Below are 19,547 nucleotides of genomic sequence, written 5' to 3' on the forward strand. Positions count from 1 at the left end.
AAAAGTTTGCAAGGTCAGGTCATGAGCCAATACTGCAATTAGAGAGTAGATGTTATTCATTTACTTATTCCAGCTACCACGGCAGTAATACTTTGTTATCAAAGGTTGGTGGAATGGTATATGCAATCCAAGGCTGCCACATTTTTTTCAAATTTAGGGATCATGTCCATTTCAATAGCTAGTATTTTGGCATGAGTCATAGTTTTATTCATCTTAATGAATTCTTCCTGTATCATCGGGTTAGAAGATTTCCAGGCCCTTGCTAATGTTTGCTTAACTGCTGTAAAGAGTTGCACTAGCAGTTTAAACTGAGTATGTGTTATATTTTCAGGTTTCAAGTTGATTAATGCTGTTGCAGGAGCTAGAGTAATTTTCTTACCGAATAGTTTAGATGCTATATTAAATATTCCCTTCCAAAATATTTGAGCTTTTGGACATGACCACCGAATATGAAAATGCGTTCCCAATTCAGAGCATCCTCGAAAACATTGTGCAGAATAGTTTTGTACATATTTAGCTACTCTGTGTGGTACGAGGTACCATCTTGTTAGCACCTTATTAATTAGCCTCTATTGCCAATATATTAGTGGATGCTGCTTTTGTTGTAGACCATATTTAAATCCATTCTGAACTATCCAATGTCCGGACCAAGTCCTTTTCCCATTTCTGGACATAGTGTGGTTTGTCTATATTTGCTTGAATGTGAATGTGAATATAAAATGGATATTGTTCCTCTAGTATGTGGGTTGTTCTTACAAATAGCTTCAAAACTGGTCAATTGAGTAAGTGAGGTTGCAGTATTTAATATCGGTGTGAAAGAAAAATGTATTTGGAGGTATCTAAACAACTCCGATTGTGGTATGTTGTATGTTTCATTTAAAGTTGGGAAAGGGATAATTGATGATGAATTTAAAAATTTATACAAATATATAACATTTCGAGATGTCCAATTCTCTGAAGGATTTAGGGGATACCCAAGCAGGATAAAATGCAGGATTTTTATAAAACGAAAGTAAAGGGTTATGTAGGGATTGTAGTTGACTTTTAACTTTAAATCTATCCTAAAGGGAAATTAAGTTTTTGGTAATTGGATTTTGTATCCCTATACAGTCTTTTGAGGAGATCCAGAGTAAGTTGGAGATTGAAATAGGATCACATTCAGCCGCTTCAAAGTGGGGCTTCGTGTTGAGCATAATATTTAGTAAGAGTTGCTATGTGAGCTGCCCTATAATAATATGCAACATTAGGACAACCTAGACCCCCATTTATTTTAGGACGATAAAGTGTATGTTGCTGTATTTGTGGTTTGGAAGAGCCCCATACAAATGACATCATTTTCCTCTGAAGTCTTCCCAAGTAATATGCTGGAATTGGAATTGGTAGAACCCTGAACAGGCATAATATTTTAGGTAATATTGTCATTTAATGACATTAATTCTTCCGAACCATGATAACGGGAGGTGAGGCCATGAATTCATTAAATGTGATAGGGATTTCAAAAACGGAGGGCAATTGACTGAAAATAAATCTGAAAGAGAAGATGTAAGTTATATCCCAAGATATGGGAGTGATCTTTCAGGCCATGTAAAAGGGAGACAATTTTTTGCAGAAGATAGTTCCAAATTTGAAAGAGATATATTTAGTGCTAAATATTTTTTAGGGTTAATGTATAAGCCTGAAAATGCAACAAAATTATTAAGAATTGGAATAAAATTGGGGCCAGACCCTTGTGGGGATGAAAAAAATAGGAGGATATCATCTGCAAATAGACAAAGTTTATGTTGATAACCTACTATTTCAATTCCAGTAATGGTAGGGTCAGTTCTAATTTTTTGTGAAAGTAGTTCTATAAGAAGGGCAAATAGTAAAGGGGAGAGCAGACATCCTTGTCGTGTGCCTTTTTCGATATTAAAAGAATCAGATTTATACCCTGATCCCATTTGTGAAGTTTGGGCCGAAACCCCTTTTCTGTAATGTATAATTCAGGTAGGACCAGGAAAAATCTTTCTTAATATCAATAGAGAGAAAACAAGTGGGGATATTGCGTGTTTTAGCAATATGTGCCAACAATATGTGCCAACAGGACTTCTCTATGCACATTGTCACCTGCCTGACTCGAAGGCATAAAGCCTACCTGATCACACTGTACAAGGGTGCCAATGATCTTTTTTTTAGACGGGCAGCTAGAATTTTCACTAATATCGTGATATCAATGTTTACCATGGATATATGGCGATAATTAGTGCTGAGGGTATCATCTGATTGTGCCTTCAGAATCATAAAAATAATAGCCATTAATGATTCTTGTCTGAATGATTTATTTTTTAATAGATCATTAAATGCTTCTGCAAGCATAGGGGAGATAATGTTCCTAAAGGTTCGATAATACAAAGCTGAGTATCCCTCTGGTCCCGGTCTCTTATTTATTTTCAATTCTTTGATTGCCTCCGCAACATCATTATCAGTAATGTGTTTTTCTAGTAGTGTTTTTTCAGCTTCAGTCATCTGGGGAATATTGATTTGTGAGAAAGAGGAATTTGCCTTATTAGTATTAAATGTGTTTGTTTCTGTATATAGATCTTTTAAGTGAGATTAAAATTTCTGTACAATTTTTTGCAGGTTGCTAGTATATATTTTATTGGCCAGTTTGAGTTTAATGGGTTTAAAAAAATTGTTAATGGATTTTAATGCCCTGGCCAAAAATGTACCATGCTTATAAGCCCTTGTACACACAGTTGGACATTCCGACAACCAAATCCGTCTGATTTTGTCCGAAACTGTTGCATACACACAGTCGGACAAAGTTGTCAGGAAATCCGATCGTACTTAACGTGATCCCGTTATTTCGTTAGGACGGGAGTATGTTCAGGCTAGTAGCCAATAGCTTTGGTCTAGGAATTTGATCTGAGCATGCGTGGCACTTTGTCCGATCGGAATTCTCTACACATGATCGGACAAAGTCCGATCGGATCATGTTGTCGGAAAATTTTATAGCCCAGCTGGAAAACATAGTTCATCGGAGTATCCGATGGAGCCCACACACTGTCGGATTATCCAACAACGCTGTCCGATCGGACATTTTCCGTCGGAATGTCCGACCGTGTGTACAAGGGCTTAGATTTCACATAGAATGCATGTCTAGTTCTATGAATTGATTTATCAGCTGAATTAGTGAGAAAAATTTCATATTCTAGACATGCTTTCTCTAGACGAGTTTTTGCATAGGATGTAGGGTTATTTTGGAAAGACAGAAATGCTGTATTAAATTCCGTCTCTAGCTGTTTTGCAAGAGTTCTATATTCTTGTTTGAGAATTCCTGATTGTTGTTGGAATATGCCTCTTAGGACCAGTTTGTGCGCTTCCCATAGTGTGAGTGAGGAGATATCTGTACTAGTATTGGTTTTTAATTAATCGTTTAAAGCTTGCTCAATTAATAGACAGTGAGGGGGATGTTTAAGTAATATGTCTGGGAGGTACCAGGTTGGGTCATGTGCTCTAGGTATAATAGAAGCAATGGTGGTATAGACCGCATTGTGATCAGACCAAGGGATGGGAATAATGGTAGATGCAAGTATTTCTGGTACCATACCTATTGTTAGGAATATATGATCTATGCGGCTAAATGTTTGATGTGGATTCGTGAAATAAGTATAGTTCCTTTCTTTTGGGATAGATTCTCTCCAAGAATCAACCAAATTGTGTCTGGAAAGAAGTTGAGAGAGAGACCATTTGGTTTGATATCTTGGTGAGGTATATGGGGTTTTGTCCAGAAATGGGAGGAGGACCTCATTAGAATCACCGCACAAAAAGACTGATCCCCTTGTATGCGTGTTTAGGACTTGAAAAATATGTGATAAGAATGGTAAAGGTTGATTATTAGGGGCATAATAAGAGACCACTGTTATAGCTGTGTCCACAACATATCCTGTTAGTAATAGGTAACGGCCTTCTGGATTTTTGAATGTAACATGAATGGTATGGAACGATGCAATGCTATGGGAGTGTATAAACTTGTGGGTAGTAGGTAATACAAAATTTGGAAGTTGTACTCGGAGTAAAGTGTGTTTCTTGAAGACAGACAATGTGTGACTTCTTAGGCCGCGTACACACGGGCGGACTGTCTGACGGACGTGGTCCGCTGAAACGTGTTTCAGCGGACAGTCCGCTCGTGTGTGGGCTTCAGCTGACTTTTTCAGAGGACAGTCTGGCGGACTAAGTCTTTCGGAATTTCCGTAATATTGTCCGTCCAAACTTGGTTTCAGCGGACAGTCCGCTCGTGAGTAGGCAAGTTGGACGGACTAAGTATGGCGCATGCTCAGAAAGGATTTACACGGCCGAAGGTTGCATTGCAGTGTATTGGACGTCGTATTTCTAGTCCCGTCGTACGTGCTGTACACGTCATCGCGCAAGCTTTCAGCGGACTGTCTGTTCATCGTGTGTGGTCAAGTCCGTTCATTCAAAAGTAGGACGGACTGTCTGTCGGATTGTCTGACGGACTTAGTTGGCCAGACAGTCTGCCCGTGTGTACGCGGCCTTAGCTTGAAACGACTGAAATGCTTTAGTGCGTTTGTGTGGCACATTAAAACCTTGAATATTTAATAAAAAAAAGGTTTAAAGGTGCCATATCAAATGTATCCACATGCTAAATATTTTCTTCGTTTTAGTGCGGTGATTTCTTGGACTGACCAGCGCGCACAAGAGAAAGAGAAAAGGAAAAGGAAATCCAGTAGAATCAAACTTAGAGAAGAAAAAATTATTATAAAGCATATAAGTGAAAAAATAAAGGGATTCGAAATTTACCCGTGCTGAGGGGCAAAACCCTCCATCAGGGGACAAGGGGCCTTCGTTGAGTCTCCAGTTAATATAATTGGGATCCCAGGAAAGCATGGTGAGGCGCGCAGAGCTTCTATGAGCTGGGAAGCCGCCTAATAAAATAAATAATGTATATCACAAGGATGTAATAGTAGTAGCCCTATCAATGTATATTAGTGTCAAACATATATTAAAGCTTAAAGAAAGAGAAAGAAGATGAGTGGTTGGAGAAATTCCTAAGAATTGTATCCAGAGAATTATGTTTAGGAAAACAAATCAACCCTTTATGGTAAAATAACCAGAGTGAGAACTAAATAGTGGATACAAATTGTCCAACAACTGTGCTATTTAGTTTCATATCTTGAGATAGATACTTCTTAGCAAAATTAACTCTCATTACTGTTAGCTATATAGCAAAATCTGTATATGCCTTTACTGAAAAACATCTGAAAAAAACTATAGAAATATAAATCTTAACAGTAATACCAATATGTTTCTATATAGAATATGAAGTGAAAACAGACAACATAGAATAATAAACATTTCTGTGAAACTAGAAACATATCATTAAGTAATGTTATTTTATAGTGGGTATTTCAATGCCTCCCAAATTATTAAACCACATATCAAGGAGCAATAAGATATAGTAAGGAAATACTAAGGGGAATTGGAGCAATATTTTTAAAATTTACTGTTTTCCCAAAAGGTGCTGCTTAGCAAAAACAATAAAATATGTGTCAAATGGAAATCCATCAGTCCATAGAGTCGTCCTGGCCTTGGGGAGATGAAGTGAATCAACTTCTTTTGTGTGAATGGTGATTTCCATTTCTCGCCTCAGATTGGTATGTGTTTTGCAGAGAGGAGGACGAGGCTGAGGCCGATCTTCTTTGTGTAGTAGTAGTTGCAGAATTCCCATCCACCAAATTGAGATCTTGAAGGGCTTGTTGGAGTTCTTCAGGTGTTCTGCAAGAGATTCTAGATCCTTGGTGGGTGAAGCGTAAAGAAAATGGGAAGCCCCATTGATATTTTATGTCGTTATGGCGTTGTAATTCCATTAATTGGGGTTTCATTGCCCTCCTTTTAGAAATTGTTCATTGGGATAGATCCGCAAAGAGCTGGTAGTTATAACCCTGGAACATTAGGTTGTTCTTTTCTCTGGCTGCATTTAAGAGCTGCTATTTTGTTTGGTAAAAATTGAATTTTGCTATAACGTCTCTTGGGGGGCCATCCACTTTTTTGGGCGTAAGAGCCCTATGTACTCGATCCATCTCCAGTCTTTCCAATGGTATGCCTGGCTGCAGCTCTTGGCAAAGTGCTGTAATAGTTGTTTGTAGATCTATGTCCGCTTCAGATATGCCTCTGAAGCACAGATTAGACCTTCTGGCATGATTTTCATAATCCTGAAGTCTATTCTGCAATGTGAAATTTTCTTCTTTCAGGTTTTCTATTTCAGATAAGTAATCTTGGGTAATGTTTTCAATTTCCTCCACTTTAAGTTCCAGTGAAGCTGTGCGGTGTCCCAGTTCTCTTATTTCCTTAGTTAGGTCATTAGTGATTTTCTCAGATGTTTGCTTTAAGCCTTTGTGAAGCATTTTTTTAGACTGTTTTAAAATGCTTGAGGGAACAACAGGCTCTTGAAGTGATGTATGTGGCATTGTAAGTTCAGTCTCTGCTAGAGTCAGAGTCCCCAGGGGAGATATGCTGTGGCTGCTTAGGTTTATTTCTCTTTTATAAGATAAATGTGACTGAGAGGAAACATTATCTCAATGACATACTGTATTTATCGGCGTATAACACGCACACTTTTCCCCTTAAAATCAGGGGGAAATCGTGGGTGCGTGTTATACACCGATCCCCGTCGATCTCCCGCTGATCTCCCGCTGATTTTGAAGAAAGGAGCCGGGATACAGAAAGCCGTGTAGAATTCCAAGTATAGCTGGTTGACACACAGGCAGTATCATTGAGACCTCCCCCCTACTTTTAAATGTTCTGGTGCTTTCTAGAGGAATGGGAGGGGAATTAAGGTGGAGCTGCCTGGAGTATTCTGAGTGCCCTGACCAATCTCCAACTTGGATTGGCAGGGGGCAGGCCCCCTCAAATACTCAGGCCTGGGCTTGTGTGAGGATGGGGCCTTCCTAAAACCATGGAGGCATCCTGGCCTGGAGGCACTGAGAGCAAAGAGAACAGTGGGAGAACACTGCCAGGCTACAAGTCTCCAGGAGGAACAAGGAACAGCCAAGAGGTCTGGTGAGGGAGAGGTCTGGTGAGGAGGAGGACTGGCAGGCATGCCCAAGAGGACTGGGATAGAGCAGTCTGGGATGGGTGCAGAGTTAGTCAGGAGGACTGTGGCAGCATGGGCAGTGAAGAGGTGGTACTGGGATCAGTAGCCACAGGTGGGACAGCTAGCACTAAGAAAAACTACAATTTTTGCCACACCATAGGGGCCCATGGGTTAGGTTTGCCACCTCATCCATTTAAACCAGAACATATAAGTATTACCCAAGTTCTGAGGCTAATTTAATGCAGCTAAGGCACAAAGTGAGTTTAATTACCACCTTAATCAGCCACATAACCTGTGTAATTAATACGGGTTTGGTTTTAAAGGGATGAGGTGCCTGCCTGCAAAGAACATTTGCATGGGTCTGGCTGAGCCAGTGTCAGGCCTTAAATTTAGTGCTAGCTCGTCCTGGGAGTGATAGTCTGCAAGGAAGTGTATGTGCTGGAGGTGAAGAGAAGAGGTTGTATATACTGGTGGTGTATATGGTTTTCAGTATGGTTTTTTTCCCCATCCAAGTTTAAACCCTAAGTTAAAAAAATAAAGAAACAAAGTACAAGGACTGTTTCTTGACTGAAGTGTGCAGGGTGGGAGATAGACAACAATCAACAGCAGCCCTTACGGGGTATCGCAAATAGGTATTTCTGCAAGTTCACAGAATAAAAAAAAAAACATATTTAACAGCAATGAAATCAATTGTGTTGCTACCTTCTTCTCAGAAAAATTGCAAATTTATTGGTGTGTACAACTGCCGATCCATGGGTAAGCGAAGCCTTCCAAAGTGTATGTGCAATTCCCTAATGTAGTATGGTATGCTGTACACATATAAGCCCACACTGCTGTAATGTTCAGCTTCTGTACTCAACATACAAAATCAATTCCTTTGCAGATTTTAGTGTGGTTTCATAATACATGCATATGTTATACGACTGCATTAGTTATTGTGAATGCAGATGAGTTCTAGTCTCCAAGGATTAGTATTTATTTTAAATGCTTTTAGATTATTAAAGAAACCATATAAAACGATATATAATATTTTGTATTAACAATTTACAGATTTTTTTTCCAAAGATTTCTTTATGTTGATGACTTGGTTGATTGTTGCATGTTGCATGTTGATTGTTGCATGACACACACTGATAGGTTTATCTTTTTCGACGTTTTTAGGTGAATTTGAACTTGTGGGTTCCGTTCTTTTCATGTTAAAGTGGGAGTCCGCCGTTTTTTTTTTTTTTTTAAAGCCAGCAGCTACAAATACTGCAGCTGCTGACTTTTAAAATAATGACACTTACCCGCCCAGCGCGCCCGCGATGTTGGCACCCGAAGCCGATCTCTCGATCGTCTCTCGGGTGCTGCCGCCGCCATCTTGGGTATGGGAATCAGGAAGTGGAGCCTTGCGGCATCATTTCCCGGTTCCTTACTGCGCATGCGCGAGTCGCGCTGCGCAATAAGGATGGTCCCCGCTGTCTCTGGGATCCGTGTGTTTCCCAGCAGGCAGCGGGGGACCTTCGGAAAGCGGCGTAGATTCTGCGGAAAGGGGCGTAGATTCTGCGGAAAGGGGCGTGGCTTCTGCAGAATCTACGCTGGAAGTGGGTGCAGATACCTGTACTGTACAGGCACCTGCTCCCCCCTCCCCCCTGAAAGGTGCCAATTGTGGCGCCGGAGGGGAGGAGGGTTCCAATGAGCGTAAGCTCCACTTTAGGGTGGACCTCCGCTTTAAGCACTGAAATATACAGTTGTTATCTAATGATATCATCCAGCTCTTCGAAGTTTGCAGGTCCCTTGGAGACCCACCGCCTCTTGACACGAGCTTAGGTCCCCCTGCGGGGGATTAAAAGAGGAAGGAAGCTGTTTGCCAAAAATCTGATCAAGTCATGCATATTCATTATGAACAGGGATGACCCAAATTGGGTTCAGTTTTAACAGTGTTTGCTTAATTTCAAAGGATTTTGAATGCCAAACCTGAACCCCATTCAAATTAATGAATTCTGTATCTATCAAATTAAAAATGCCCATTTTGGGCACTGCTTTGCAAAAAAAAAAGTTTTTAAAAATTCCATTTGGCCAGTGATTTTTTCTTTTTTTTAAAGCACTGGCATTTATAAAGGAAATGGTTTTAAACAGGGCTCAAGTCCTATGGAGTTCCTGCACTTTTTCTACAACAGAAACTCAGTTCCTGTTAGCAGCCACGTCCTGCAAGACTTATGTGAGTATGCGAGCTGTGTGGCACCAGCAGCCGCCGACACAGCTCGCAATAGTAAGTGCCGCACACCAGGGGTGGACTGACCATTCAGGCATTGCTAGTAGGGGGCCCCATGACAGCTTCCTCTTCAATCTACCTTTCAATCACAGCTAGCTGACGGGTAGATCAGGTCCCCGCTGCTAAGAGATTGTATTTAGTCAGACCTCTCATGATACTCTCCTCCCCGCCGACCCCTCCTGATTTTCTGTCTCCTAACCCCCCCCCCCCCCCCCGTCTCCTGCATACTTGCTCTGTGTGTCCCGATGAATCCCCCCCTCCTCTATCTTCAGTGCCATACGATGAGAGAACCCAGAGAAGAAACACAGCTATTCTGCTCACAGGACATGCAGGGAGAGAGGTGAGCTGAAGGAGGAACATCAGTTTGGGGTGGTAAGCTGAGCACAATACCTGGCAAAGTTTAATGCCAGGAGGGAAGTTTATGTGGAAATATGTGAAGGGTTGGAATAGCAGCGAGTGTGTGTTGGAGCCCTGCAGAGTTTGCAGCCCCCCAAGCTAACATACATCTCCTAAGCAGGAACACATCACTATCTCCCCAAGCATTCTGTCCAGATAATGTGCAGTTAATTTATGACCTTTCCGTTTAACCCTGTGTTATTCAAACTCTGTTCAATGAAAAGTGTAAACTCACCACATAAACACTCTATATACAAAATAACATTCCCCGAGAAAGATCAGAACATGATGTTCACATTTGCATGGAAGCACAATTGAATGAATGCTAATTATTCAGAGAATTACCGTATTTATTTTTATTGAGGATTGTTTTCTTTTATGTACTAACAGTTAAGCTTCATACACACAATACGAAATTGGATGAAAAATACCACTTTTTCAGTGTTTGTGCATATGAGCGTATCATTTTTTTTTTGTTGGGGGAGTGGATCTTGGGTGGGAGTTCCCATGTTTTTTTCCCCAGGACTTGACTCCTGGTTTTAAATTGTCCATCGGGTTTCTATTTTTTTTAAATGGCACACAGATCTCTCCAGAGGTTGCCCTGGATATTACAGGAGACATTAGGAGGGGATCTGTGTCCTGTTTTTTGTTTTTGTTTTTGTTTTTTTAATTCAGAGAAGCTAGGGAGAATAAATGTAATTTACCAGAAGAAATTCACTCAGTGGAAGGCTCTGTTAGCTGGCTTCCACTCAACATCCATTGGTTAAAAAATTAAGGTAGCTGGGGAACAAACTGTCAGCCAATTATCTTCTCCATCCATTTAGATGCAGACACCAATTGCCATAGCAGAGTCATCATTGGTGTTGTATAGTGTGGATGAAGGAATGCAAAAGGCTGAATGGGAAAAAAAACCATATGTGTATGGCCAGCCTTATGCCACATACACACGATCGGAATTCTTGTGGGAAAAGGCTTTGATGGTTTTACCGCTCAAACTGTCTTGCCTACACACGGTCACAACAAATTCCGACCGCCAAGAATGCGGTGACGTACAACACGTACGACAGGACGGAAAAGGGAATGTCAATAGCCAGTAGCCAATAGCTTCTGTCTCGTAGTTTAATCTGAGCATGCGTGAGTTTTTGCGTGTGGGAATTGCATACACATGATCAGAATTTCCGATAGAAAGTTTTTCCATCAGAAAAATTGAGAACATGCTATCAAACTTTTGCTGGCGAGAATTCGGCCAGCTAAATTCCAGCTAAATTCCGATGGAGCATACACACAGTCGCATTTTCCGATGAAAAGAGACATGCAGTTAACATTTCTATGAATGCAATAAAGGGAACTTCTCAAAAAGTGTATTCATATTTTAGTTCTCACCTTGAACTCTTAGATTACCCCTACAGTGATTCCTTGTCCCCACAGCTTACCACAAAGCATGAGTGTTTGTGACAATCCAAACTAGTGATCAATTCAAACACAAAACAGAGAATAGGCAACAACTGTCCTTCATATTATTTGCCTGGCAGAAAACTCCCTTCAGCTTCAGCAATTCTTGTTGAATATCCTTTATTATACCAAAGTCATTGTAATCCTCAGCCTGACATGATGATTTTTTTTCGGCTGCAGAAAACAACTGCAGAGGTAAACATATAATACAATATGTGTAAAAAAAGAAAAAAAAAAGTTGAAATTGTAATTACAAACTCAAAAGTTATATAGATTTTTTTTCTGTAATGATATGTAACTGATACTTGACAACTCCCCATTGACTTACTGCACAACGATGTGAAAATGTGAATTGTAAGAATCTTGGTGGGGATATTATGGTATTTCGCAGTGTGCAACCACACATACGCACAAAACACGCCATGCAGTTCTCATGGTGATCCATCAGTTCTGCAGAATACAAAAGCCTTTTTTTGTTTGTCTAATGATTAATTTATACAGCAATAAAATGGTAACAAGAAAAATGTATGTATTACAGGTACTTATATAGCAAGGTTAATCTATGCAGTGCTTTACATACTGTATAATTATACATTCACATCAGTTTCTGTCAGTCAAAGAGCTTACAATCTAAAGTCCCTAACCCACATATATACACATGCTAGGGCCAATTTAGACAGAAGCTAATCAACCTACTGGCATGTCTTTGGTTTTTGGGAGTAAACCAGAGTGCTGCTAGAAAGAAGCGCTAACAGCTTAGCCACTGTGTTGCCCACAATAATAAGTTGAAGGTGTACTTACAATGCAATATGCTCATGGGCCTGGCTTAAGGCAGCAGGGTAACATACAGTAGTACCAGGGTACAACATTTAACCCTTTCACTGCCGGGTCTGTACGCCGTACGGACCTGACAGTGGGGGGTTTCACACACAAAATGGTGGCTGGGAGTGTAAAGTGACAGGCACACGCCTGCCTGTCAGGTGAAAGCATTTGGGTGGCAGCATTGCTGCTTAATTGCTCACACAACCCCGGTACCGGTGCCCCCCTCGGCGCTGCGTCCCGCCATGCTTTCTGGGCTCCACTTGTCCATCTGTGGTCATGTGCCAGTGGCTGGAGGGGAAGGAGAAGAGCAGACACATGTTCACTCTCATCCCCTTTTTGTTGTGGCCCGGAAAGCGACGTCTATGACATCATTTCTGGTTCAGCCTCTCTAGCTTAGCCGGGAAGTAATGTTTTGCAATGCAATAGTGGCAAAACATTTAATGGAGCCCAGGGAGACATGCAGGGTCTTTTTGACTATGTATGTCTCATTAAAGAGAACCTATCACCCAAAAATCATTACTTTTTGTCCCCTTTGTGATGAAAAAAAAAGTTAAGTAAAAATCTTTTTTTGCAAAAAAATACAGTTACACCTAAGCATATAAAACCCCTGCCCAAAAAAATGTTGAGGCCCCTTAACCCCACAAATATTGCACATACAAAACACATGCGTCGGGGGCACCTACGCTTTAAAATGTTGATTGCGATACACATGTTACATATCGCTAACGTGAGAGCAATAATTCTTACAGAGGACCTCCTCCATAACACTAAATTGATGCCTATACGGGGCTTTTGAAGTGTCGCCTATAGAAAATATAGGGTACTGAAGTTTGTCACCATTTCACAGACGCAAATTTAATTTTTGACATGTTGGGTATCTAGTTACTCGGTGCAACTTTGTCTTTTATATTTTACCAAAAATATTGCGTTTGTTTGCCCTAAAATTCACTTTAATGTGTTTTTTACAGAAATTTTGCATTTCTTAGACCTTTCGTTAATAACGTGTGACAAAAAAAGTGTATTCTCTAGGGTGTCAGCTTTCAGAAAATATATAATGTTTGGGGGTTTTGTGTAATCTTCAGGCCTGTTTAAACACGTGTGCAAAAAATGCAAAAACGGCTCTGGCGACCAAGGGGTTAAACTATGCATGTTTTTATTTTATGTTTGTTTTTCATGGTTTCTCTGGGGCGCTGTGTAGATCCATCAGCAGAGTACGAAAAGGAGTCACAAGAGGCTGTGAGCATCACAAAATACATAAGAACTGGTAGCAGTCCGTTATCTCGGTGGCATGGTTATACTCCTTTTGCAGATTCATAAATGTGTTTTTATATAGAATCAATGCATTTTACAGACTTTTAAGTGGTACGTAGAATTAAGCATTCCACTAAAGTCTACAATTAAGTGTTCTAATATAGTCACACAGACACACATTTAGGGAAATGTACAAAGAAATAATTTAACCTTCCAATAAAGTGTTGCGTTTTAGGAGTAAACTAGACAAAATTAAGGTAATCCACACACTTCGCACAGGCATGTTCCCTCATGATTAAACAGTCTTACAGTGCTGCAGAATAACTTTAAACATCGTACTACAGGGGCAGTCTGGCACAGATGTACCCACTTTCTTAGCAAAAACAGCGAAACCTTCTTTGACCCTCTTTGACTTGTCTCTTAGCCAAGTAATAAGGCCCACCATCCATTCTTGCCCACAAAAAGCTAGGCTGATTTTCAAAGACCTTGCTGTTGGAAGACTATCCTACCTCTTTTCCTGGAGACACGTGGTGCCATGCAATTGGTAGTTAGATTGACGAATGGCATGCAGCTGTCAAAGAAGCACAGAAAACACAAATGCAGTTTGGCTTGTAAGCTGGTGATATGTGGTGAAAAGGTCCTTGATGATTAACTTGATGTTCCAGGTCTTTTCTCCACAAAAGGAAGGGATGCAGGGGATCCCATCTGTTGGGGAGGGGGGTGCTTTTCCTGTTAAGGCAATGAGTGCCTCTTTTCAATAAGTAATTAAAGCAAGGCTTTTTCCTAGGACGCCTTACTATCATTAGTATTATCAGGTACTGCTCTATGTGAAGGTTTCAAAGGTGATACACTAATGCCGTGTACACACGATCGGATTTTCCGGCAGACTTGGTTCGGCGGACCGGGATCAGTCGGACAAATCGATCGTATGTGGGCTCCAGCGGCCTTTTTTCCCCAAAAGTCCAATGGACCTAGAAATAAAACATGTTTCAAATCTTCCTTTTCCGTGATCCTTTTCCCAACTCAGTGATTCCGTTTTTTTGGGGGGGTTTTTCTGACATGTTGGTGTTATATCTTTCACGTGGATGTTATAAGTCGCACTAACAAATACAACTGGCTAAAACAAAAATATGATTATTTTAAAGGGGGTGATTCTTTTCTATACCCACTATATATCATATAAAAATGCTCTATTGCCACATTTTATTTAATTGGACTAGGAATCTTTGCATGGCAAGTACAAAAAGTGCCCTAACTACTCAGGATAGCAGTGCCATTTTGGCACCCTCGTGTCTCTCAAGTAATAACGGAATTACCTTTTCACATCATTTAGAATGGTGTTCATTCAATAAATTGTCTATATTTTGTGTAACAAAAGTATACACTTTGTCAGAATAAGTTAAATACCATCAAGGAAGATAAATATGTTCTAGAAAATGTAATTTGTGTGGAGGAGGATGTTTCATTGCCTACTATTTTAATGTCTGACAGTTGATTAAAAGTTCTGAAGCATCTAAATGTACTTATGCCAGTGAGTAATGATGATAAATTTAAAGTTAATGTAGAACTATAGGAATTTTTTTATTTTGCATAGCATGAGGGAGGGTTATAATCTCTGTCAATTTTTTAGCCATTTGTGTCCTATTGGGGAGATTTCCCTTCGCTTCCTGTCCCATAGCCAAAAAAGGGAGTGAGAGGAAATCCCTACAATTTAAGGGACTCTCTCGGGGCCCACCAGGTCACCAGAAATAGGGTCCCCACTGGAATATTTCCCCTCTATTACTTTTCTAGGGACAACCCAAAATTTAGGATTTTCCTTTAATGCCGCGTACACAGGACTAGACTTTCCGGCAGAAAAGGTCAGACGGAATAATTCCATCGGATATTACGATCATGTTTGGGCTTCATCTGACTTTTTTCTTCAAAAATTCAGACGGACCTAGAAATAGAACATGTTTCAAATCTGTCCGACGGAATCAATTTCTATCGGGAAAACCGTTCGTCTGTATGCTGGTCTGACGGACCAAATACGACGCTAGGGCAGCTATTGGCTACTGGCTATTGAACTTCCTTTTCTAGCCCTCTCATACATCATCACATTCGAAACGAACAGACTTTGGGCCGTTTGTGTGTGGGCAAGTCCATTCGGTCGGAACTCTGTTGGGAAGACCGCTGAGAAGTCCGGTCATGTGCACGCGGCATTACTTTCATTTTTAATGAAAACGGTGAGCAGGACAAATAGACAGGACGAATCTCCCTAATGTGGACACCAATAGCAATAAAATCTAAAAGGTGTTCTAATCCATCTCTAGTTTGGCCAAAACTAAGAAAAAAAAAGTTTTGCCTTTAGCTGTAGTTTAGGAATACAAAAGTGTCATACTTTATAGACTGGTGTAGCAAGCAATATACAGTACATGTATTTGTGTGAGGGGGGATGAGGTATATATGTGCAACGAATAGGCACTGCTTTAATATTACGTATGTGAAGTTAGGGTTTTTCCAGTGTTTAACCTACTTACAGTATAGCCTTTAGATATACATGTGAAAACCATCAACTTAATGTAAGTAATATTATCAATGTGTATTCTAAAAATCTTTTTTTCTATTCATATGTAGCACACCCCAGTAGGGACTGCTGTTAATCTTGATCCTCTTCTCCTGGACAGCAAGGCACACTGAATTTTAACAAGCACCCAGAGTCAGAGAACAGTCTGTGAATTAGCTTTTTTTGTTATTTATTTGAGGGTTAATAACTTGCATAGGAATGAGAGGTTATGGGATGCCCCTTTGACTTCAGCAAAACTTCATGGACATCTTCCTACATGCAGTCTATATATAGTCTCCTTTACTTTCCTCCTGCACATTCACTTGCTTGCTCCAGCTGAATCACTTTGAATGATCTGACAGGATCCCAGTCAGATTAGCTATGGCCCATTACAGGCAGGAACTCGTAACCCCTTTATAGCTCAGTTGTATTGAAACAGGTGTAACTTCTCCTCTGTGGCCACGGATCACAGCACCACCTCTTCAGGCACTACCAATCCACCTGGCTGCAGTTGCCCCATTCACCAGCCCTCCAGGTTATCTCTCTCTTCACCAGCCACCTGGCTGACTCTCAGGAGATCCCTAGGGAAAAGATTAAGACATAAGCACACCACTGTCTTGAAAGGAGACTGGCTACAAGCGGCCGTCGCCCACCCCCCGGGAGGTGAGAGTCAATTATGGCATTGTCCATGACCTGGATGTCTCCAAGTGCCCTGGTGTCATCAACGCACCGCAAGACACAGCTGACCAGATACCCGAAATTGAACCAACCAGCACAGCTTGGACAAAGAACCCTGGACCTCAGCCTTCCCTCTTTTTTATAGCACAGGTGGGCAGTTGGGCTGGCTAGGACTAAAAAGTCCAGGAATTAGGCCTGCAACAGTTAACCCTCACCCCAGCCTGGGACAGCTGCTAACTTACTACTATCAATACATTTCAACCTTCCTACATTCATTTATTGAAATGCGGTGCTTACCGCCCTGCACAGACCTTTAAAGAGTTCCTCAAGGGAAAGTAGGATATTTGGAAAAAGTAACTGTTTTGATGTGGGGACCAACTAGTGTTCATAAATTCCACTATCATAAATAGATCACTAAGATTTTACAGTTCCTCAAAGAATTATTATGGGTACATTTTTCTTAGTGTATACAGAGGAATGATGTCCTCAAACTCTTCTTGCAAACTTTTAAAAAAACAATTTTCCCATTTCATGCAAGTTTACAAACCCCCCGAATACTCCAATCGTCACTCTCAATCAATAGCTGATCAGGAGTCAGTCAGCAGCAGCTGGTTTACCAGCATGCTCGTCCAACTGAAGCCGTCCAAACGGCTAACTTCTGACAGACCAACAGCCATACATATGGGCCAAAAGTCAGACAGTTTTTATTAAACCGACCAATGCCGCTCAGCATTTGGCCCGTGTGTACCGCGTTTAGCCCTAAACTGCTCTGAGTAAAGCTGGGTATATACTAGAACTTAGAATGAAAATTGATATTAAAATTCTGAGCAAAAATCGTATGAAAGCTCTCAGAACATTTAATGTCGTTCAGTAGTTAAAGGTTTTGTTTGCTTTTCACATTCGATTTTGGAATGAATGGACTTTACTGAACGGAAATCATATACGGTACACTTTTAAAAGTTTGTACATTTGAGGAAAAATTTCCATCCTGGTCCTTTGATTTTTCTTGTCACTACGTTCAAAAATGAACTTCACTTTAACCCCACTAATGATTGGAAAAACAAACTAGTGTTCTTGCAACATTCTTACAGTGAAACATGTCAAACGAAATTCTACTAATGTATAACCAGCTGAAGACTCTCTCCAGGACAAAATGCACCAGTGCCATATTTTTACAAATGACACAATAAAGTTAACTTTACAGCCTATGGAAAAGATTTGGGGATCATGCACCCCACCTGCATGAAGAGAATCTGTATTTAAAAAAAAAAAAGGTTCTAAGACTCAGAATCAGGTACCTAAATAAACTATCATGTGGCCCTCTACAGTGTCTCTTTCAGCAGTGGAAACCAATGATTGCTAGTTGTAATCTGTGCAGCTGACCAGTCTTTTTTGCTGCCCCTCACATCATGATACCATGATGCCTCTTTAGGACTACAGTGTACTGTAAACATCCTATGATGTTTACAGATATCCTCTGTATATCATCAATGCTGACAGGCAGTGCAATCTGCAGGTCTGGACTGTCAGCTTGACAGCCAAGTCCTCCTATCTGTACTCCTAGATCCTGATACACGGCATGGAACCAGTTGTCAATTTGACAGCTTGCCCTTGCAGACCTTTGTCAGTTTGACAGCCAGGTCACTTTTTGGATATCATGAGTGCTAATTTAGAAAAGCAGTGTATATGTGCAAATCAAGGTATTGTCCTTTAAACTGCACAAAATTCCAGTTCCATCAAACCTGCCATTGTTAAAATGAATAAATTAAATATTAAAATTAAATGTATTTCATACATAACCTTTTATTAACTCTTAATGATAGGAAAAGGAGACACGAGGGTAAGTCAAGAACTTTACCAAACTTTGCGCCATACTTATACTCAATGAGCAGTATTCATTGTCTCCAAGAAGCGATGTCCATACTGCAGGAAGGACCCTCCCACACTACAGACCAGTATATAGAACATTTGGGAAGTCATTGTCATGTGATTATGGTTTCAAGTAAGAAATCATGGCTTTTAGCTCATTTTTTATTAATAAAAATCTGTAAATTAGCTATAGATGGGTGAAGTGGGAAAGGGAAATGTGTATTTTTTAATGACCAGAGTTGTGCTTTAACATTTCAGTTTGTTAAGTCATTGAACACCTTGTGACTTCCAAAATCCTAAGATAATAAATTAAATATATTTTTATAACATTAGAAGATAAAAGTTCAAGGTGCACTAGCTGTATTAGGCTGCCAATCATTTAATTTTATATGACAGGTTTGATTAAAAATACCTTAACCATTTATTTGGTTAACCTTTTTTTCCAGAAAAACCTCATCATCATCAAATGTCAGACAGTTGCATTATGTTTCCATGTATTGCTGTTTATAAAGGTCACTGCAACTTGAAGCTATTTTATAAATTCTTGGAAACTGGTAAAGCCGCAGAGAACTGCAACAGCAATCTGATGTAACATAAGTGCTTGATAAGCACATTGCTGGGTCCTGGTGAAGGCCAAAAAATACAAGACATGTTATCAAAAAGTATAACCTATTTAGTTTAAATGCAAGGCTGAAAAATGCTAGTTTTAGTCTAATAATTATCATTTTAACATCAGGGAACATTTTAACATTTTGTTATATTGAGAGTAGCATTTTTCATCATTAAGGTGCAAGTTGACTCTGCTTACCTAGAACTATTGGTATAATATATTATATTAGAAGATGGTCATCACAAAAATGGCCGGTACATTGTCAGGCTGTCTTTATTAACATTTCTCTCCTTACCTGTCTTCACATAAAATGAAAATAGGGGTCATTCACTGGTAATGGAGAACAGATTAAGAATGCTATGAGCACTCATTACTATCACCCCTACATAATATGTAAAAAATTGTGCAAAGTAACAACTCAATGACAAAGAAAAAGTACAGTATCTCTGGCTCTGGTTGGTACTCAAATCACACTATAGACCAGTGATTCTCAACCAGGGTTCCTCCAAAAGTTACTAGGGGTTCCTTCAGCATTGGGCAATTTCTGCCTCTCAGATAAGTTCCCACTGACACCATT

Source organism: Lithobates pipiens, unplaced genomic scaffold (genome assembly GCF_037356315.1).
Source record: "Lithobates pipiens isolate NorthernLeopardFrog02 unplaced genomic scaffold, aLitPip1_a1.2 Scaffold_19, whole genome shotgun sequence".
NCBI classification, from domain to species: Eukaryota; Metazoa; Chordata; class Amphibia; order Anura; family Ranidae; genus Lithobates; species Lithobates pipiens.